At 32.8% G+C, this 23,715-nt stretch overlaps 1 pseudogene; it reads right to left on the bottom strand.

Moving 5' to 3' along the window:
• Positions 1–20,935: 20,935 nt before the first annotated feature.
• On the bottom strand, positions 20,936–22,330 carry LOC149537508 (ATP-dependent zinc metalloprotease FTSH 2, chloroplastic-like; annotated as a pseudogene).
• Positions 22,331–23,715: the final 1,385 nt, after the last annotated feature.

Here is a 23,715-nt window from a genome sequence, read left to right as displayed (position 1 = left end):
TTAAAAGTTAAAACATAAGTATTAAGTAATTAATGGTTTTAGGTACTTTACTAATACTATGTACAATGTACATGTCAACGACATAAAGACTCAATAATGTACATAACTATAATAATAAGTAAAAATTTATTACATTAATATACATTTGAACTTTGAATTTTATTCATTTTAAATAAATTAATTAATAAAAATTGAACTTAATAATCGATATGATTTTAGGGTCAATTTGTGGAATGCTATCGTTGTTGTCAAGAGTCATCCAGAATCGTGACACTTGTCAAGGACATGTGTCATGATTCTTGGTTGTTTCTTGACAATAGTGATGACATTCCCAAAATTTACTCAAAATTTATCTCGAGTCGTTGATCTATCTTTTACTTAACAATCACTAAATTAGGATTAAGTAATAAATTTTTTTTAAAGACTAAACAAAATTATTATTAATATTAACCGAGTCCTAACACTTAATCGAGCTTTGCAATGACCAGCCACATGTCACAATTTTGGATGAATCTAAGCGCATTGGAAAACATTCCCCAAATCGATTCAAAATTCATCTTGAGCTATCAATCTTTCCTTTAGTCAACAGTCAAGAGTTGAGAGTCAAACATAACTATAACTCATAAGAAAAAATCTTCGACTACACATGTTTTGATTTCAAGTAGAAATATAATTTAACTTCAATCTTTTAAAATTTGGGCTGAAATAGAGCCGCGGTCACTGATCTATCATTCATTGAATGGTCCAAATCAAATCATGAATCATTAAATCTTTCGCATAACTAATATTAATTATTTAAATTATAATTTAGGGGAGAGGACCCAATAGTTGAGCAAGATCCAATAGTCGATCACCCTATCATGAACAAAGAGTCAAATCTTCCAAGTGTCCAACACATTTTTACTATATATTGTAATTAATTGATCTATTTGAACATATAAAAAAATCCAAACATTGATAAAAAAAATACACCAATACTTGAACACATGAAAACTTATAAATGTTATAGAAAAAATAAATATATGAATTCATTAATGAGTGAAATAAATAACTTTTTCTCTCAAATAAAAATAAAAATATCATAGATATTTCATATACGTGTGTCACTTAAAACATAATATGCTCAATTAAATAAACATTGATATCTTAGTTTATAAATACTACTCTTATGTGTACAACTATTGGGGTAGCAATGTATATGCATAGAGTAAATCATATCAATAATATGTTTCATCACAAATATAAAAGGTGAATACTAATAAATGCTTTGTATTTTCTTATGAAATGTGTGAGATTGTCAAAAACTTTTAGTGTTCAACTAATAGTCCCTTTGTGTTGGTTATAGGTTATATTTTATATAATAATGTGTTATTTTTATAACAACAATTTTTTTTTTTGTTGAAGTATTTGTCATTTTGTGTTGTATATAAAAGGTATATATAACAAAATTTTGTGATTAATAATATCGATTTGGTCTATTTAAGTTACATATATGTTACATTCCATACAGTTATACAATATTCTATTAACAACAAATAATAATTTAAAATTTAATTATTAGATATTTTTAGATTAAGCATTAGTTGAATGTTTAAAAAGTCATTTTTGGACGCATCTCACTGGTGCACTATTTTAATGAGTTGTGTAACGAGTCACAACTTCAAACCTTAGTTGTAGCCTGAAAGTAGTTCAATGTCCATTTTACATTTTTAAAAAAATGAAGGTCTTACAATATCCCATGTAGCAACTACATGTTGACGAAGTTAGCCCTCAAAACTACTGGTTCCCCTCCCCTATCTTATTGTTGCACAATGAAAATTAAAACTTAAATCACAAAGTGCAGTACCCAGTTGCAAACATACCAATTATTTGTCCATTTCTTAACAATTTCCAAAATCTATGATTTGGATGAATAAAATTAAACATGTAAAATTAATGAAACATCAAATTTTCAAAAATATAAAATTTTAATTTGTAAATTTTAATCAAGTATCATTCATTGATCATTAATTGTTTGTTAATGATAACTTGATTTAATAATCGTAGCATTTTTACTTAATTAAAATTGATTTACATTATAATCAATATTTTCTAAATTGATTCCACTTGATAATGATAAGTGATAACTTAATTTAAATTTAAATAACCATGGCATTTTTCATTTAATTCAAAATATAATAAAAAGTTAAAGATGTTATGATGATCATGATATTTAAATAAATTTACATTTCAAAATAGGAAGAAATTAATAAATTAATTAATATTCAATATTTTATATGAACATTTATATATAAGTTATAATTTGAACTTTGTATTTTTAAATCAAATTTCAATATTATATATACAATTTAAATTATATGATTATTGATCAGGATTCATGATTCATGATTCATGAATCATGATGTTACATGTATCATAAGTTTAACTTTAACAAACTATTTTTTTATTTATTTAATATTTGTAAATAAATTAATAATAGTTAAAACTATTTTAACTAATAACTATTAACTTGCATGACCCTGGCCCCTACATTCAATATTATCAAATTTTACAGGTTTTGAAATTTAAAGGACATACATATACTTATTACAAATTTACAAATTTTTATTGTATAATTCTTAATTGAATAATTTTTACTATAAATCATTAATCAAATATGAAACCATAAAGGGATTGTTGAAACCCTTTTTTTTTCTAACTTTATAACTATTAATAGTTAATTTTTTATAACAGAGTCACAAACTAACATTTCAACAGTGCATTGAGATGCCAAAAACAAAGTTGTAGACTAATAGGAACAACGATTTGAGAAACCAAAAACTATTGTTTTCATTGATATATTTTAGAGTGCACAATGTACATGATACTAGTTCATCATAGATATTCAAAATAGGTGATTAAATCAGTTTGGTTTTACTATTTCATAATTCACATTAAAGGGCAAAGCCCAATCCAAAGAAAAAACATATATCTTAAAAATGTTTTTTTGCCCGAAGGGAAAGGGTCAAGGAAACAAGATTCAGGAAATAGGGAATAGAGAGGTTGGAAGCATCAGTGGGCTGAGGGGCCGAGGGCTTGAAGCCTTCAATTAGAGAAGTCTTCAAGCCCCTCTGCAAGGAATTGTTGGAGAAGATGATGTCACTAAACTGGTCCAGCCATGTGAAGTCAGTCTCTCTGACATCGTCCAACAACAACCACTTTTGTAGAAAATCCCTTCCTAGCCACGCCCACTTCCAATGGCAAGTCAATTTTTGTTCATTCATGCCAAGTAGGAAGGGATGCTTCTGTACAATGCTCTCTATGCCTTGCTCCCAATACTTGTTTGCTATGTCTGCAAAAGGGATGCCAATGCCTAGCCTCAGTACCTACTTGACCAATACAAGAATTTTGACATCATCTTCTAAAAATATTTCCTTAAAAATTTTATGCAAAAGCATCAGAATGTCTACTTGATTACCTCCAAGGTCGAGAAGAGACATGAGGAAGCAGGAGGTAATATCTGTGGACACACGGTGCCTCTTATCATTTCTTAAGAATTCATGGCCGAGGACCCTGAATAAAGTATGGCGGATAAAAGGACTTTGGGCATCTTCCTTGAAAATCATGGCTAGGACATTGTCAGGTATCATGCCCAAAAAGGGCTTTTGCAAACCCATTGTAGTGCATTTCAGGCGAATTGGCGTATCCATGACTAAGAAAATCTACAAACCAAATTCAAATTCAAGAATTTGAGAAATGATAATGAAAGAGGAATTGAAGAGGCTATTTAATGGAAGTTGTGTTAAATCATTTGGATTTCATGATCTTTCATATCTTTTTTTTTGTATTCCTATTAATTTTCAAGTGTGTGAAATGCACTCACATTAATGTCAGGTAGTCGAAGTATCTTCCAAGGTGGCTATGAATGGAATGTAATAATTGTAATTGTCAGTACCACATTTATGATTTTAATCTTGATGTGATGTTCACTACATTGAGTACATTCTAGTTAATGGTTTCCATGCAAAACTTTCCATGTGTCTCCATTCCAGAAAATTTCATGCGACTCCAAGTCTTTTCAAGCAACTGGCCTCGAAATGCATCTTTTGTCATTGATCTCTAATTAATCAACGGTTAATAAGACTATTGTATTAACAATACAAAAGTGATGGTAGCCAACTTGGTAATGGTGACACTAACGTAATGACATTATTAATAATAGACCTAAGACAATACACAAGTTGAAGTGACAACTTAGTAGTCAGTATAGTCACTAGCCAATACACATGCAAATTCACTTTCAGATTAAACAATTTTTCAGTTTACCACTAAAGATTAGCCAAGACCATTCTTATTCATTTTCTTACAAAACAAGTAATTCACCTCTGACATTATTAATTCATTTTTGGCAAGGGAAAAAATAGCCATCATTTATTTATCTATCAGTAAGAAAAAAATTAATTTGCCACATTTAAAATGATTTTTTCTAGGGCAAGAAAAAAATTGCTAGCATATAATATTTTATTTCCCTATATGAAACAAAAAAATTTCCCTCAACATTAAAATTTTCCTGCCCACAAAATGTTGGATTCACCAACATTTTAGGCATTTTTTTTTTGGGAGGGGTTTCTTAAAGTTATCCCTAACTTTGGCCAACATGAGGTCCATAAACTATGTCGAATTCAAAATCTTTTTTAGAACTTGCAACCAGATCACCACCCAGATTTATACAAATTGTAACATCATCAGGAAATTTTGTTACTGGCAAACCCTCATCCTCAAATTGAGGTTAAACACAACAAAATACCCTAATGGTTCCTAGAATGATTAACTCCACTATTAATCATTATAATACACTTATAGCAACCATATGTAACTATAAAAAATATTTCCATAGATGAAGATACGTCATTAGTGTGGACAAGAAATTATCCAATATTTATAATTTATAGAAAGAAATGATGTCATATCATGCCAACATACCTTTCACAATTAACAAATCATTGAATAGTTTCTTCTTTTCAGTGACCAATGGGGCAATTATGGTCTCTATTTCTAAGGCAATCCAATCTCAAATTAATTTATCGCTAATGTAAATGTAAATCTTAATATATATAGCAAAATTGATAAATTTGATTTAAAATCTTAAATATGGAGGTTCATCAAAAAATGTTATTGCATGCATGGGAAAAGAACATTGAAAAGATGGAAACTATTTTTCCGTAGTTTTCTACCACTGGTAAAGTTTAATGTATAATAGTAATATTATAAATTGCCTCTTGATATTCATCTGACAATTTTTAAGCATGCAACAAACCTCAATTTTTGTTCTCCAATATCCATCTGAAAATTTTCATGCATGTAACAACTTTCTGCCTACTGTGTTCCACAATAAAGTCTGACAATTTTCCTTCTCTCATATCCATCTGACAATTTTCAAACATGTGACAACTTTTTGTGTGCCACAATAAAGAAGCATATCGTCTTAATTATCATGTTGGTACTAAATTGTTTCTTTTGATGTCAAGATTTAGTTTAAACACATTTTCATATATCAAAATTAAGAAGTACATACTCCATAAAGATAAAACTCAAAAAAAAAAAATCTATACACAAAATTAAGTATAAAATATCTAATAACAATATCTATAATAAAACTATAATTATAACTTATATGTTGAATAAAAACTATCAATCTATTTATTTAATGATAACATTACATGATTAAATTAGGTATGATATTATATATTTTTAAATAGAAATTGATGATATAAACATAATATCTAAAAAAATAGGATTATAATTTAAAAATAATAATAATCTATTTATCTAATATTCACATGAAAAGTAAAAATATATATTTAATATTATAATATCTTTGCAATTTTTTTATAAAATGATAATATCTAATGATAATGGACAACTAGAAAGAAAAAACAACAAGAACATAAATATATCTTAAACATATTGCCCCACATGCACGGTACTCTTATAACAAACAAAAATGATATGTTTTATCACAAAAATTTGATGGTCAACTATAAGGGAAAATATTAAGTGAAAGTGTCAGATGCACAATGACTCTAGATAAACTGTAATAATGCATTTCAACTTAAAAACAACTCTAGATAAACTTTAATTGGCCATGCATTTCAACCCTTTAAAATAGGCATGTATTTTAACATTTTCAAATTTAATAATAAAAAATAGTTTTAAAAAAGGTATAAATAGAATAAGGTATTATGCTATTTTTCTGTTAAAAACTTTTACTAGAGGCATATACATGGCTAGTTTGTGTTCTAAAGAAATCATGGCCATCATTTGGTTTTTTAGATCTGCAGTCAATATGGCAAAAAATTGTAACTGTTTTGTGCCAATGGAGAAATTGAAGATGCAGAGGAAGATTTTAAGAATTTCCAAATAAAAATGGTAGAGATTGACGAAGATATGAGGAAAAAGGGCATGGAAGGAATTGAAAATGTGGTAGAGCAGGTGAAAAAGAAAGATAAAAAGAAGCAAAATTTTTGGAATTGCTACAACATGAGCCGCCATAGAGACAACAATTGGAAATCTAAAATTGAAGAGCAGAGAAGAGCATTACATATGTTTCTCCAGCAGAGGGCTAAATTTGTTGAAATTGTTACTCCTCTCACTGGAGTTTTGAAGAGGGATGTATTTATTATGTAGCTTCTCCTTCTTCTTATCTGGACAAAGATCTGATCTTCTTATCTTCTATAGAACAATAAAATGAGGCATATGTAGACTTCCAATGAAATATATTTGATTGCCTAGCAGCATGTTATTCCTCTCTTTTTTATTGGGTGCTTACATTTAATTTTTTTTTGAATTTAGATCTTTGAGTGAGTGTATCACAAGAGAGCTAACATAGAAATGCATTATAAGAAAATAACAACTGATACCGTGCTATGTAAATATTTATTTCCTTCAAGACTCTAATGTATTTCTATGGGTGCTTACATTCATCTTTTTTCAGTATAGATCTTTGAGCCAGTGTATCACAAGAGAGTTAACATGGAAGTGCATTATAAGAAAATATATAAACATGATGACATGATATCAAAATCCAAATATTTCATATGCAAGATTCATAACCATCAGCCATGTACTCTCTAAATCTGAATGAATATAAAATTTTCCCCAAAATAACAACTAATACCATGCTATGTAAATAAAAATGGTCAAATATCATAAATGTATCAAGACACTTGAACAAAAACTCTTGGATTTGTTACCAATAAATTTTTGAGACAAATCAAAACCATGCAGCCTGATAAACATAAATAGAGTTAATTCTTCTACTCACATTTATTTCTTGTCAGCATTTAAACCAAGTTATGTAAAACAAATTGCAGTCAACTTAATTTGGCATTGACTCCTTTATTCCAAAACATGAAATTGCCTTCATGAAAGCTAACTATGCAAAAAGGATCATTTTAGCAAAACGAAATGATGCCCATGCATTATTAATCCCAAAATCAATAACATGAAACAAATTCATTAAAATCGAAATCCCACAAATGGATAGATTTCAATTTTTACCAACTTCAACCAAACTAGTGATTTGTATAATCAGTGATGTTCAAGATTTGTAACAATATTCTAATGGTTATTGCCTTAGTTTCCTTGGGTTTATTTGATTTTAAGATCCAAATTGATTTATGAGGTCTATCAAAATTAATACACTTGCTATAAGCCTATAGATGTTATAGTCATGTAGATGACATCAATTAAAAATAGAATACTTAAATATATTATAGTTAAGTAATTAAAGGAAAAATAATCTTGAAGATTCAAAATGTTGTGATATTATTATCAAGATTCAATTGTATAGATTTTTAGTCAAATTCATTAGTTTATATTTCATCTTAAACTATTCAAGTTCAAGGATACTTAATCATGGAGTTTCTTCTAAGATTAAGTCTACTTAGCTTGCAACCTCACTTGGAAAACCTTGAGCAAGTGGTGTCCCTTATGAACCACTCATTTTAGAGCTCATCAATTGATGAGTAGGAGATATTTTCCAAAATGAGTCAAATTATCATATTGCTATCAGGATTCAGCTATGTATATTTTGAGTCAAACTCATTCACCCATGTTTTTAGAGTAGTTGTTTCAAAAGAATTTGTCTCTCTTGAGAATGAATGGAACACTTAGCACTCATTGCATCTAGGTGATGCTCACAAAGGTGAAATATTGGGCCTTCCTCGAAGGATGGCAAGTCTAATTATGATATTGCACTCACGATTAAGGTATGTAGATTTTGATTCAAACTGATTGACCCATATTTCATGAGTACTAGTTCACAAGAACCTATCTCTCATGAGAATGAATAACAAAGTTAGCACTAATTGTGTCTAGGTCATGGTCGCTAAAACTAAGCACTCATTGTTATTTTTTATAAAAACTAAAGAGGTAGAAGTTATTAATTAAATTTTATTTGTAAAAAGGAGAGTACTTATTTGAAGTTAAGAGGATGAAAATTTGTATTAAAGAAACCACCCAATCACCATAGGTGAAAACGAACACAAACTCAAAGAGAAATTCCATGCTCAGATCTTCATGCAGGGTTAGATTACAAAGTGTTTTTATATATTAAATTGGAAAAGAGTGCCAATTAGGTAGCTAAATCACAAAATATCTTTGAAATTTTGAGAATTACAAAATGTATATAAGAAAAACCTATAAAAGAAAATAAATAGTTTGAGAAGGTTTTAGTTGTCTATAGTGAGTATTTTCTCATGGATAATGGTCCACCAGAATATATTAATCTTAGGTATTAGATAATTAAACCATATATTCCCCCAATGATTGGGTTCCAAAATTTTCTCAAACATTAGTTTATAGGCAGACTTAACAGAGAACTCCCTGATTGGAGTGGCCTTCCAAATGATTTCATCATTTTGGTCACTTCCCAAGATCTTGTACCCTTCTAGTAGAATGTTTAGCTCTTCTATCAAGTCCCTTCCAACTATAGCATTATGTTGTAGCTCAACCTTCTTCCACTTCCTCTCTAGGCAAATAAAATCAGCCACCATTCCTCCCCCTACTCTTGAAAGTGTTTTTGGAGAGGTCCAAACTTTGTTTTGTTAATGGTTTTTCTATAAGCCATGGGTCCTTTCAGAAGTTGATCTGATTTCCATTTCCTACCAGCCACCTAACACCTTCTTTCAAAAGGGTTCTGTTCTTAACAATGTTTCCCCAAATTTTAGATCCCTTAGGGAGATCATTTCTATAGTTGCAATGAGGGAACCTCAGATTCCCAAGATACTTATCCTTCATGATATTGCACCAATTGAATTCCTCCTTCATTAGGTTCCACCCCATCTTGGTGAGAAGTGCATTGTTCAAATTGGCTACCATATCCCAATTGACCAAATTTAACCTCACCTTCTCACTACCTCCTGACCAAAAGAAATTACATTGTATTTTATCCAATTTATTGGCCATACTCTAAGTAATTTTGAACATCGATAGGAAGTACACACGTAACCCTTATAGGGAGGAAATCAGAAGTTGAAGCTTTCCTGCACTACTCAAAGTTTTACCTTTCCATCCAATCAACTTTTTTTTTCCATCCTTTCCAGAGTGCAATTCCAAAAGTTGTTACTTACATCCTTCATAGTCAAGGGGATGCCCACATACATGTTAGGTAACTTCATAGTATTACACCCTAAAATATCTACAATCCTATGTTGTATATCAAGGGGAGTGTTAAAAAGGAACACTTTACTTTTATCCAGGTTAATTTATTGTCCCACATTAGTCGCATATATCTCCAACACTGACTTCCAAGCTCTAGCTTCTCCCACCGAGGACTCCCCACTTAGGAAGGTGTTGTCCACAAACTATTGTATCACCTCAGGTGGTTTTATTACTTATCTATTTCAAACAAAGTCTTTACAATGAGAAGACCCAAGAATAATAAAGTAAGTCATCATTAGCCTTAGAAGACTACAATGTTATTGTGTATTGGACAAGGAAACAAAAAATGTATTATTAAATGGATACATTGGAAAGGTAGATAATCCATATCAATCAATGTTTTCATAGAATAACTTAGTTGATAGGCTATGTGTGGGAACTTTGTTCTTAGAAATTGAATTTTTGATGGAAAAGTTGTCAAATTGACCAAGAAATTTGTAAATCCTTCCCTTAATTATTTACCAACCAGTTTTTATTTCACTCCACTTTTAACTCTTGTTTTCATATTTATTAGTAGTCATCTCCACTTTTAACTTTTTTTTCTTATTTATTAAAAAAAAAATTATTTGGGATCTCTATTTATTTAACTTTTGATTTTTAAAATTGATTTAGATTCTAGTTTTTAAATTATTTTAATTTATTTTTTATATTAGTTTAGTTTTTCTTTAAATATTATTTTTTAGTTTCTATAAAGTAATAGAATATTTGTTAGAACGTTGTTATTTTTTCATATTATTTTTTTATATTTCTCTTATTAGTTTTCATAATAGATTTTTTGATGGAGTTTTTTTAAATGGTTATTTTATCATATTTGATAAATTTAATTAAATAAATAATATTTATTAATCGATATAAAATATTTTAGAAAATATTATGTTATTTAAATTGAAAATTATCAATAATCTAATTTGTTCACATAAGATAATATTTTAAATCAACACTTTTAACTATTTTTTTTTTTCCTATTTATTTAAAAAATAATTATTTGTTATCTACACATTAACTCATATTGTGATCTCTATTTATTTAATTTTTAATTTTTAAAATTGATTTAGATTTTAGTTTTTAAATTATTTTAATTTTGGATAAATATTAGGCTAGTTTTTTCTTTAAATATTGTTTTTAAGTTTCTATAATTTATTTAGTCAATAGAATATTTGTTAGAGACGTTATTTTTTCATGGAATTTTTTTAAATGATTTTTTTTCATATTTGATCAATTGAATTTAAATAAATAATAGTTATTAATCAATTTAAAATATTTTAATAAATATTATGTCATTTAAATTGAAAAATATTAATAATCTAATTTGTTCACACAAGATTGTATTTCTAAAAACAATTTTATTATTCGGACAACCATGAGACAACTCCATAATTGATTCACCTATTGCCAAATATATATCACCAAAAATTTAACAAACTATAATTTGAACAAATAAATATCAATTTTTCCTCGATGTAACCATATCATTTATTATGTTGGTGCTAAATTGTTTCTTATGATATCAAGATTTAGTTTAAATTCATGTTCATATATCAAAATTAATTGCACACTTGAATAATAAAGATAAAACAAAAAATTGTATACACAAAATTAAGTATAATATATTTAATAAAAATATATATAATAAAACTATAATTATAACTTATATGTTGACTAAAAACTATTAATATATTTATTTAATAATAAAATTACATCATTAAATTAAAACTAGATTAAATTAGGTATGTTATTATATAGTTTTGAATTTAGATCTTTGAGTCAGTGTATCACAAGAGAGTTAACATGAAAGTGCATTATAAGAAAATATATGAACATGTTATAATATCAAAAATCCAAATATTTCATATGCAAGATTCATATCTTGATCGGCCATGTGCTCTCCAAATCTGAATGAAAATAGAATTTTCCCCAAAATAACAACTAATAGTACCATGCTATGTAAATAAAGGTAGACTTTGTGTTAGTTTTTTATTCTTTCAGTTGGTCTTAAATTCCCAATACCTTGCGCTGATAATGGTAAGAACGTCAAGATGGAAAAGTCTACTATTTCAATCTTTAACATAGAATACCAAATCGAGAATGGTTCAAAATCATAAGTGTATCAAGACACTTCAACAAAAACTCTTGGATTTGTTACCAAGAAATGTTTTAGAAAAATCAAAACTATGCAGCTCAATAAACAAAATGGACTTAATTCTTCCACTCACATTTATTTCTTGCCAGCATTTAAATCATGTAACCAACTTAATTTGGCATTGATTCCTTTATTCCAAAACATGACATTGCCTCCATGAAAGCTGATTATGAAAAATAGATCATTTTAACAAAACAAAATGATGCCCATGCATTATTAATCCCAAATTCAATACCATGAAACAAATTCATTAAATCAAAACGCCAAAAATGGAATTTGAAAGACACATATCAGGTTCTTTGTAGGAATTTCGTTAAAACAAAAATATGAAAAATGTCAGAACACACTTGTTGATAACATATTGATCAAAATGGGTGAGATTCTGATTTTTCAAACAGAAATCAAGAACAGTCAAAAGTTGATATTGTGCACTCTCATAAATAATCATTCCCAAATAACAATTCCAATACAAAACCAAGAGATGAGAGGAAAATGCACCAATTTAATATTATCATTTCAATGGATGTTTTTTTTAAAAGAGGGGTAAACGCTTTGACCTGGAGCTATGAACCAGTGAGGCCACAAACGGGGGACCTCATCCCCATGAGATTTGAACTTTGATGGCAAGGATAACAACACAACAGCTTAACCATCACAACATGCCACTATTGGTGAAAGGGTTTGTGGTAACCTAGTGTGACTCGAATCGGAGTTGATGCGTAGCACCGGGATCATTAGCCTAACACTACGCGTCACGACTCGCCTTCACACCAACTCGGCTATTCACTCACCCTTATCATTTCAATGGATGTTAGTTCATTTGGTGAAAAAAATTTGGTACAACCTTTATGCCTTCATTTTCCACGCCAATTTCTCCATCTTGCTTTAAGTGTGAAAAAAATGTTGTAGCATTTGGCTTTGTACCTTCAATTTGTAATTGTTTTTAAGTTTGTAAAATTGATTCATAAAAATCAAGAGCAAACTAAAAGATTGTATGTTAAAAAAATCTTGTTTATAATTGATTGAAGAATTCAAAAGGTTGAATTCAAAAATTAAATTAGTATGACACTAATAATAATAAAAATATTAAATATTTAAAGAAGTATTTAATGTTAAAAATTAATTAGATACAATTTGACAAAAACCTTAAACACACAAGTAAGTTTATAATACAAAGGATTATAGTGTGGTGAATATTTAATTAATTTCTTACCTTACGAAGATAAAGTGTCAGTTTAGATAGCTAAAATTGCAAGAGATTATGACAAATGTTTTAAGATCTTAGACATTATACAAGTGATTTTAAGTGATAAAACAGATATGAGTCCATACACTGAGAATGTCTTGTTATTATGGTAATATTTAGCTTTTGCCACCATAGCCACTAAATAAAAAGAGTTCCTTATTATGATCTAGAGCATCTCTACAAATAATTGGATGAGGTTTAGTGTCTACTTTGTGCTTGTCCAAACATATATTATTATGTAAAAATATTTGTATGTATCTTTGTATCATCATTGTTGAAGCAATTTATTAAGTGTGACTAATATGTTTGTCTTTCTTCTAAATGTTGTGTGGGGAATATAATTAACACTAGTACATTATAAGTCAAATTTTGACCTAAATTTTCAACCAACATATGAAGAGACTTGTTCAATACTTTTTTTGGTTTGTTTTTATGCCCGAGTTGATCAAAATTTTGACAAAAAGAGGGGTAAAAATTTATTAAGACAGAAAGGAATACAACAAGGAGAGCTCAAAAAGGAGCTCGATCTTGAGCAACAAGATCATCAAATTCTTACACCATCTCAAAGGACAGTTGCCTCCTATCCCTAATATTCCAACCCAGATCATGACTAGAAGCCCATTTGGCTAAACAATCAGCAGTTCTATTCCATTCACGAGGAATATACGTGAACCTAATGAACTGAAAAGAGGAAGAGAATAAAAGAATCTGCTTAACAATAGTGGCCAGCTGCCAACTAACATCCTCAAGCTCTTGCGAAGTAAGCATGTTCACCACCACCTGGGAATCAGACTCACAAATAATCTTACTCCGTCCCCGCAACCAACACTGTTCCACAGCATATAAAATATTCTGAGCTTCCATGAGATTGTTAGTATAATCACCCTTATGAACTGAGAAGAAAAATTTAACATCCCTAGAACTACAACAAGCCACTCCGCTAATACCATCCGGACCAGGATTCCCACGGGAAGAACCATCAGTGTTAATTTTCAGAACTCCACAGGGAGGAGGAGTCCAGTGCCCATCCCGGTTAACCCGACCCTTCCTCTGATGGTGAAGCTGCCTGGACATAGAAGGAAACCTATGAGCTGCAACCCTATCCTGCAGATGAAAATTGAGGCAATTACAGATAGCAAGATCAACTGGATCCATATCCCCATCAAGCTCACACTTCACAAGAATAGTTTCCTGAAGAGAATGTGATATTTTCCACCAAAGATGCAAAACACCAAGCTGAACATCTGGGAATATGCGACGATTCCTGTCCAACTAGATATGCCAAAGAATGAAAGATGGGCCAGCAATCCAAGTAGCATGGAGAGAAGAAGACTTGGAGGGAGCACTACCCAAGCGGGCCCAGAACTCAGGCAAAGAGGAAGCATGCCGACAAGAGCAACCCCAAGCGCTCCACCAAAGGTGCCATATCTGAGTAGAATAGGAGCAATGGAAGAACAGATGGGAGACAGACTCCTCTCCATTACCACACAAAACACAATAAGAGGGGCCCTGAAATCCACGTTTACAAAGATTATCCCAGGTAAGACAATGGTTGTGAGCCACTAGCCACATGAAAAAATTGCACTTGGACCAAGAAACTTTATTCCAAACTTGCTTCCACCAAGGGACCTCAACATCCCCAAATAATTGTCTAGTTATCTTCTGACACCCAGCAAAGACATGATATTTACCAGACAAGGTACCGCCCCAAGCCAAAACATCTGGACCAAGAAAAGAAGAACACTCTCTAGAGGCCATAATTTGAGAAAGCTCCTGACGATCCATGTCTGTACCTCCAGGAGGCCAATCAGAAGAATGCTTCCATCTGTAACCAACAACAGGTCCCAATTGATAAGGAGTCTTGTAATGAGCCACTTTATCCCATCCAATGGAAAGAAAAGAGTCACAAAGAGGCTGAAGATGAGGGTATATGGATAAAATGGAAGGGAATCCATCCCAAGCATCAGACAAAAACAAAGCCTGAGAACCTCCTTTACATATCCAGAATAGACCCCTCTTCACAAACATCGCACCTATCTTCAAAGTATGCCAAACCATTGAGCCACGACCTTCAAGAGGAAGTGCAAAAATAGAGCAAGGATCAGCACCATGAAAATATTTATGATTGATAATACGAGCCCAAATTTGATGTTGTCCAGAGCACCATCGCCAATAAAGTTTAGCAGCCAAAGCTTGACTACTCAATAGAGCAGATCGAAGACCAAGACCACCCTCCTTTTTAGGCCTACAAACAGTTGCCCAATTAACCAATCTCCATTTAGTACTACGCAAATTACCACTCCAAAGGAATTGTCGAGAAAGAGCATCAAACTCCTTGAGAAAGTAAATAGGTGCAGCATGAACCATGCTTCTATAAGTAGGAAGAGCTTGGATAACAGCCTTAAGAAGAGTAACCCGGGTAGCAGTAGAAAGCCATCTATGAGTCCAATGATTTACCTTATCCTGAAGCTTGGTAATCAAATTTTGCCAGAAGAGATGTGGCTGCCTGGAAACAGCAATAGGAATGCCAAGATAAGTCAAAGAAAGTGAACCTATCTGAAACTGTAAGATACCAACAATCCTGTGCTGAATAGAATCAGGACTGTTAAAAAAGTAAATGAAAGATTTGTGCTCATTAACTTTCTGGCCTGAAGTTTCCAAATAAACGTCCAAAGCATGTTGAAAGGCTTCAGCTTCTTTGATCCTAGCAAGACCGGCAAGAGAAAAATCATCAACAAATTGAAGATGGGAAAGAGAAGGTAAGCCATTACCCCACCGCCAGCCTTGAATAGAATTCTGGGACACCTTATGCTTAATGAATCTGCCCAAGCCTTCAGCCATGATGATGAATAGATATGGGGAGAGAGGGTCACCCTGGCGGAGGCCTCTAGAAGCACCAAATAGTTGAGAAGGTTGACCATTAATAAGAACATAAAAAGAGGCAGAAGTAACACAACTCATTATCCAACTCACCCAATTAGAGCTAAATCCAAAAGAAAGAAGAATACTCCTTAGGAAGCTCCATTTAACTCTATCGTAGGCCTTAGCCATATCCAGCTTAAAAAACATGGCTCTCTCCCTTGAAGTAGCCATAGAGTGAATAGCCTCAGTAGCAATAACCACCCCATCCAAAATTTGTTTGCCAGCGACAAAACCACCTTGTTCTTCTGAGATAATAATGGAAAGCCACCTTTTCAGTCTCTCAGCAATCAACTTAGTAATAACTTTGTAAACCACATTACATAAGGCAATTGGTCTAAAAAACTCCAATTGATTAGCACCCTCTCTCTTAGGAATAAGAGTCAAGAATGTAGAGTTCAAAGCTCGAAGCATCTGCTTGCTAGCATAGAATTCTTTAACCACCTCCAAGAAATCATGATTAATGATGTCCCAAAATTCCTAAAAGAATTCAACTAGAAAGCCATTAGAACCAGGAGCCTTCCCCTTAGGAATGCCAAAGACCACCTCCTCCAGCTCTTCCAAAGAGATAGGACGCATGAGATAATCATTCATTTCCTTAGTGATAAGGGAAGGAATACAGGACAAAATAATATTTTCTTCATTATCAACAGGAGGAGAGTCCTTAGAGAAGAGGGTAGAGAAGTACGAAATAGCCTCCTGGAACAAAGCTGGCAAGGAATTCAGTTGGATACCTTGAGAATTAACCAAAAAAGAGATAGTGCTCTAATTCCGGCGAGATTGCACTGTTTTATGGAAAAAGGCAGTGTTTCGATCACCTTCCTGGAGCCAATCAACTCTAGCCTTTTGCTTCCAAAAAATTTCCTCTCAAAGTTCCCATTCTTCTAGAGCTCTAGAAGCAAGGGATTCAGCCTTGCCAAGATCCTCTGAGAAACCTCGATCTCTAATCTCCCTTGTGATGACATCAAGATCTTCTTGAGCAAGCCTCTTCATAAAGTGAAGGTTCCCAAAGCATTCCCTATTCCATATCTTGAGCTTCCTTTTAACATATTGAAGCCTTTTAGAAAATGAGAACATTGCAGTACCATATGCAGGAGCACCATCTTTCCACCAACAAAAAACAAAATCATGAAGAGAGGAGTCACGAAGCCACATCAACTGGAACTTAAAAGGAGGATGCTTCGAAACATAAGCCCCTATAGCAGAAAATTTGATTGGCCAATGATCTGAACCCCTCCAATCAAGGATTTCAAAAGAGATAGTAAGGGTGCCACTAACCCAGAAGCAAGAAATAAGAAATCTATCTAGACATTCTGAGATAGCAGCACCACCAGTCCTGCGATTATTCTAGGTATAGAGACCATTAGAAGGCTTAACATCAGAGAGATGCAAAAGAGATATGTGTTGCCAAAGAAGAGCAGAAGAAGGCCCCAATCTAGCCAAACCACCATGCTTCTCCTCCAAACTTAAAACTGAATTGAAATCCCCTGCTAACACCCAAGGATGATAAGGATGACGACTTCTAACATATTGAATATGTTCCCAAAGTTCCTCCTTTCCCACAAGATCAACAGGTGCATACACATTAGTAACCATGATTTCCTCTCCTGAGTCTAGAGCAGAAGCTACCATAGAGAGAGTTGAGTGAGAAGACATCCAGCCAAGAGGAGAAATTTTTTGAGGATCCCAAAATATAGCTAAACCACCAGCACTGCCTATTGCCCCAACACACTGGCATTGGCCACGAGACCAAATACTAGAGGCATGTTGGACCATAGACTCCACAGAGAGCTTAGTCTCTTGGATACAAAAAACATCAGGACTATGATCAACCACCAAGTTATGAATAGCCTTTTGTCTAGGGATGCTATTCAACCCCCTTACATTCCATGAGAGAATAATCATCATTGGGTAGAATTGGGAAAATGAGAATCCAAAGGTTTCACTGAACCAGACTCAATCAATATATCTCCTGTGAGTTTAATCTTCTCTTGGTCTGTTTTGCGCCCACTCCTTAGAGGGGGAGTAGAAGAAGTCCGCTTAAAGGGTCTAGGCAGCAACCCCAAGGGGAGAGGAGATCCCTTGCCCTTACCTGATGGTAGCACATCCTTAACCAAGTCAGCCAAAACAACATCATTATCTTCCAACACTACAGGAGTCACCAGAGCCTCTATCATAGGAGCTACAAGAACCTCACAATTATGATATACTACAACTTGAGATGCCCCACAAGCATCATTAGGAACAGATCTCTCATTTGGGAAAACTGGATTAGAAGAGATAGGAGGAGGAATACCCTCCTCTAGAACCATACTATCCAGCACCTCAAAGCAGTTAAAACCTAAATCAGATAATCTTTCTTTGAAAGGCCTCTTTTGACCACGTCCCTTAGCTCGAGGGCGAACAGGGGTAAATCCATCCTTATCCTGCATTTGAGCCTTACCCCTACCTGTAGCATCTTGCGGATTCATCCCCTTGGTAGTATTAACCATTTGAGATTGTCCTTTCCCTGTAGTATCTGCCAAACCACCAACATTGCCAGCTATAGAACCATCCACTCCTTTGAAACTCGAGTTATGGGGGAACTGATGCTGTAAATGACCGTACTCATGACAAATTCGGTAACGAAAAGGGAGGGATTCATAATCTAACTGCTGCACCCAAGAAGAATCCCCCAGACAAATTTCCAAGGAATCTGGTAATGGGTTATTTAAATTAATTTCAACACAAATTTTAGCATAAGAAATAACCTTTTTATCGAGGGATTGATGTGTGATCGCAGCCAGCTTCCCCAACAAAGCAACAATTTTTTGAAGGATGTCTTCATGCCAAAATTCCAAGGGAAGACGAGGCAAGCGAACCCAAACTGGCACTGTTGAAGGGAGATCCTCAGCAGACTTAAAACCTAAATGCCAAGGTTTGACAAATAACCCCACATGGTTGTAGAAATAAGGGCCTCCTTCAAAAACACGATCACGATCAGACATGCAAGAGAATACAACAAAAAAATAACTATTCCCTGCCAACATAATCTCCATATTTCCTTCCACCTGCCAAGAGCGGCGGATCCATGCCTCAAGAGCGGATAGGGAAATCTGGATTCCAAGAAACTTGCATATCAAAGCATGCTTGGTCCAATAATCAATGTCCTCCATTACAGCCGTTGGAGGAATAACCAGAATAGGGCAATCATGGCTACGCCGAAAACAACCATTAACTTTTTTCAGCTTGGAGCTCTCCCCTGAATAAAATGATTCAGATCGCATTGCATGCATAGTTGGAGAAGAACCATCTGTTCTCACCAACGGAGAAGAAATCCTAGGCCCTGCCATGCAAACAATAAAACCCCAATACAAAATTGACTGCAGAAGATTTCCAAAAACACCGATGCAAATTATGTCCAGTAGCTAGCAATCCAAACATAACAGAAAAATAGTAAAGATCAAACACCAAGAACAAGCTAGGGGAAAAACCCTAGCCCAGCCGGCAGCCAATGCTTCTCCACATCCTCGATCAAAATTTTGACCAACTTAGGGCTTCCCAATTTGGTCAAAAGTTCAACCAACTCAGGTTCAAATAAAAAAATAGCAAAAAGTTTGTTTTTTTGTTATTTCAAAAAGTTTGTTTGTTTGTTATTTCATCTTTGTGGCACTATTGGAGCTATTAGAGCTGAGGATTGTAGGAGCTACTGGAGCTAACGATATTTGTATTGTGGGAGCTATTGGAGCTGAGGATTTTGGGTATATCTCGTCAGAGGTATGTGGTTGATTGAATAGGATTCATGCTTCTAGCGGATACCATATATGTGACGTCTTGATTTATTGTTTTTTGACTTACCTATGCAGTGCCCTCAATATCAAAACTGCATCTTTCTTCCAAACACAACTTTTCTAATAATTGTGAATTTTATGGTAGTGCACTAGGAAAAAGGCCAAGTTGTACGTACATGAATACCCACATGAAAGTACCAAACAAAGGGTTCCACAAGAAAGATATTCTTATTGGGATCTCCATTAAGGAGAATAAACCCTTAATGAAGCAAAGATCTCTCGCCATTAGCAACAGGTAATCCCCCTATGACAAGCCATAAGAATATCTCCTACTGAATGATAGGCCTAGCTGGGAGTCCTTCCAATTGGCATTCATTAGTCTAGGAACATCTAGTGGATTGCCCAAAAGAAGTGTTGTTTAGCAGAAGAAAAACTTTGTAAGAGGTATGCAACTCAAAATTGAAAGAATAGAAAGTGATTTCAATTATGCCTATTCTCATTATCCTATGAATAAATGTTTTTTAAATGATCCAAATTCTCATATATTTTTATGAGAGTCAGATCTGAGATGGAATTTTTTGATTATGAAGGGACCTCTTATATAAAGAAGAGGGATTCTTTTAAAAGAATCAATTTTTTTTTCAAACTAAAGAAAAAAGTGAACATTTAATGACCCATAGGGAAGAAAAGATGGAAGATGATCAACCCATCATTCTATACAATCAATAGCTATAACCAACAACAAATGGGATAATAGATAAAAAATGGTCTAAAGATTCAATGAAATGACCAAATAATACTCGAGGAAATACAAATTTAATCCTAAGTTTTCCTAGTCTCATGCCTATAAGAGATCTAAGTTGTGTTGTGAGCTAGGAAAGGCCCCAACTTTAAGGAAAAAAGTAGCTAACCAAAATAAGCTACATGGGATGCTAGAGTGTTTCATGGATTATATTTGTACTTCATTACTTATTATAGAGCCATAGCTCTCTGCAAATCACATATAATAACATTTATGTTTTTATTCTAGAAAACTCTATACATTTTATACATAATGGCACAGGTGTCTAACAAGAGACATAGAATCTCTCTACATATCCAGAAAATGCAAGGGTTCTTGCATCCCATTTATGCTTAGAATTTTCTTAGCCATATCCATCAAGCTAATGCTAGTTGAGGAGTAGCATGTACATCCTTGTTGCTAACTGGGATCTCTATAAAGTCATATAGGATGGCCTTGAACTCATCCACTAAAAGTGTCTCCTTTTCTAATAAGATCTCCACAATCTTATCCATTTCTGCCTAGTTACTCTTGATGTGACTCTTAGCCACCTCATATGCATTATCTAAAATGCCTCTCACTACTCTATCAATTTCTTCTACTAGCTTCTCTAACATGGAATTCCTTGTCATCATGCATAAAACAATATCACCACTTTGGACTACAAGGTCCAATAGAACCCATGGACCAATTTCAAACATTCCAAACCTCGTAACCATCTACAAGTTATAGAAAAACATACTAAGTTTCCCATTTGATGCTTCACTTATAGAAATTTTCAAATAGCAAGGTTAAAATTAGAGTTCACCTATGTTACCAAAAATGAGAAATGAGAAATAGAATCCTAATGAAAATGCAATGAAAAATGAAATATTTAGAAGTTTCATATATACGTACATACATATAGATAGATAGATATAATTTCATAATACATAGATAGATAGATAGATAGATATAATTTCATATTTGGAAAAAATCAGTTCTATAATTAATGATTAACAGAATTCAGCTCCATATTTTATATGCATTTGGAAATTCTTTGTGATCTCCACTTAGAGAAAAATACTTTTTTTTCCATTTGTGTTGTCTATTACAAGTCATTGGCTACACCTGATGTGACCTTAGATTCACCAAATATGACTTCTTTCACAACTCTATCACCAAGAGCCCCCACAATATGAGCAAAGACTTGTTGCTTGGTAATAAGACTCAGGTCATCTCCAAGAAAAAACCATGTGCTTGTCCTTGAGGTACAAGAGTAACTTTTTGAACTAGATCGTGTCCAAGGGTCATCATGCTGACCTTGTAAGAGTTACCAAAACAAGATTTAGTTGCCTCTAAAACACATATTGATATCATTTATTATTGCAAATCAGACTTCCAACTTGTGGTCCATACATATGTGAAGGGTCTACATAAAATCATACAATAAAGTACCAATAGATGTTTAGTTTTTTTTACTTACGCACAAATTGCATGTCCAGCTTCATGGTAATCCACAAACTCTTACTCTTTCCATCAGTCATTGATGTGCCCTCCATACTAGCCACAATCCTATCTATTGCATCATCTATTTCCTTAATTGATATGTATTATTTGGCTTGTCTTCTAACAATAATTGGTTCTTCATTCAAGAGGTTTGCAAGATTAGCACCATTAAACCCAAGTGTTCTCATGGCAACAACATCAAGTAAGACATCTTTCCCCAGCTTCTTGTTGCTTACATGAACCTTAATAATGGCTTTGCAACCATTTATATCAGGAACATCAACAGTGACCTACAAGTGATAGGTAGATGATTTTTAACATTAGCATCATCATCTCTAGCTTCTCATTTTTTTTTATAGTATTGAATGTCATTGGAAAAGCTATAATTTTTAAGGAATCCTATCTTTCTAGAAAATGATCGTCTAGATAGAAAAATCTGAATTCCTCATTTCATTGAAGAGTTCTTTACTGAGAACTAAATTCAAATCCACTCATCTAAGAAGATGTACAAATTAGCAAATGCAATGATAAAGGAATGTAAGACTTGCCATGTTTTCTAAAATAACTTGTCCCTCATTAAACATATGTTAATATCATGTTCATGATGGATCACTGAGTGTGATCTAAACATTAATAAAACATGCATAATTGATTCCAAAAAAATTAAATTTAAGTATAGAATATATCAACTACATGAATTTTCGCCCACTGATAATATGCAAGAATAACTCAAGGAGTGATATTGTGTCTTGACAGTGATGGTGTAGAACTCTCCTATGCAACCATTGTAACTATATTTGAGGCATTTCCATAGAGTAGCTCATAGGAAGAACCTCCAATCCCTTGGGCTTCAAAGTACTTTTTTAACTGCAGTGGCATCCACCATTAATCTCTTGCAACATTTAAGAGAAGTAATCCTAAATCAACTAAAGCTAGAGCTACAACCTAGAAAACCCATTCCATGATCTTAACCAAGAAGATTTTTCTTAATGAAACCTAGCACTCCAAGTTTATTGTTTACTTCAATTTAATTTTCTATCCCCCAATTCTCAATTCTAAAGAAATCATTGAATATGCATGATAGATGAAGAAAAAAATGTGTGGATGGATTATAGACCATAAACAAAAGCTACCATCATGATGATATTGTATCATACAAACAAATCAAGCAGGCTTAGTCAGTTGTTAATAGAAGCTATGATATTGACAATAGTACGTAGACAAGATTATGTTGTAAAATCATAATTTTATATCATTAATCACTACATTACATCTGCAATTGATCTTTATTTGTGGGCTTAAACTCATTTCTCGTGCTATCTATCTTGAGGACATATTACCAAGATGTGAGTTAAAACTTGGGGTGGGTCTTTGCATTTTCTTTCTTGTCGACTATAAATTACATATGAAAATAGGCTCATGATTTTTTCATCAATATTATTTTTTAAATTTGGATCTTAAGAATTATGTGACCAATCTTCTTCTTTCAAACATCTTCACGGAAGTGAGCAGATCATGCAGTGAGACAATGCTAAAGAGTTTGAAAATTGATAAATTAAAAAGCTTCCGAGATGTAGTTAGATTGCAAAGGAGATAGATAATTTTCAGTCACAGTAAAACTATGTAAAGTTAAGGCAATAAGTCCATTTTTCAATGGGAGACATTCATT

This window comes from Cupressus sempervirens, chromosome 9 (assembly GCF_028749045.1).
Source record: "Cupressus sempervirens isolate cs-2001-9-10 chromosome 9, ASM2874904v1, whole genome shotgun sequence".
NCBI lineage: Eukaryota > Viridiplantae > Streptophyta > Pinopsida > Cupressales > Cupressaceae > Cupressus > Cupressus sempervirens.
This window is presented reverse-complemented; position numbering and strand designations above follow the sequence as displayed.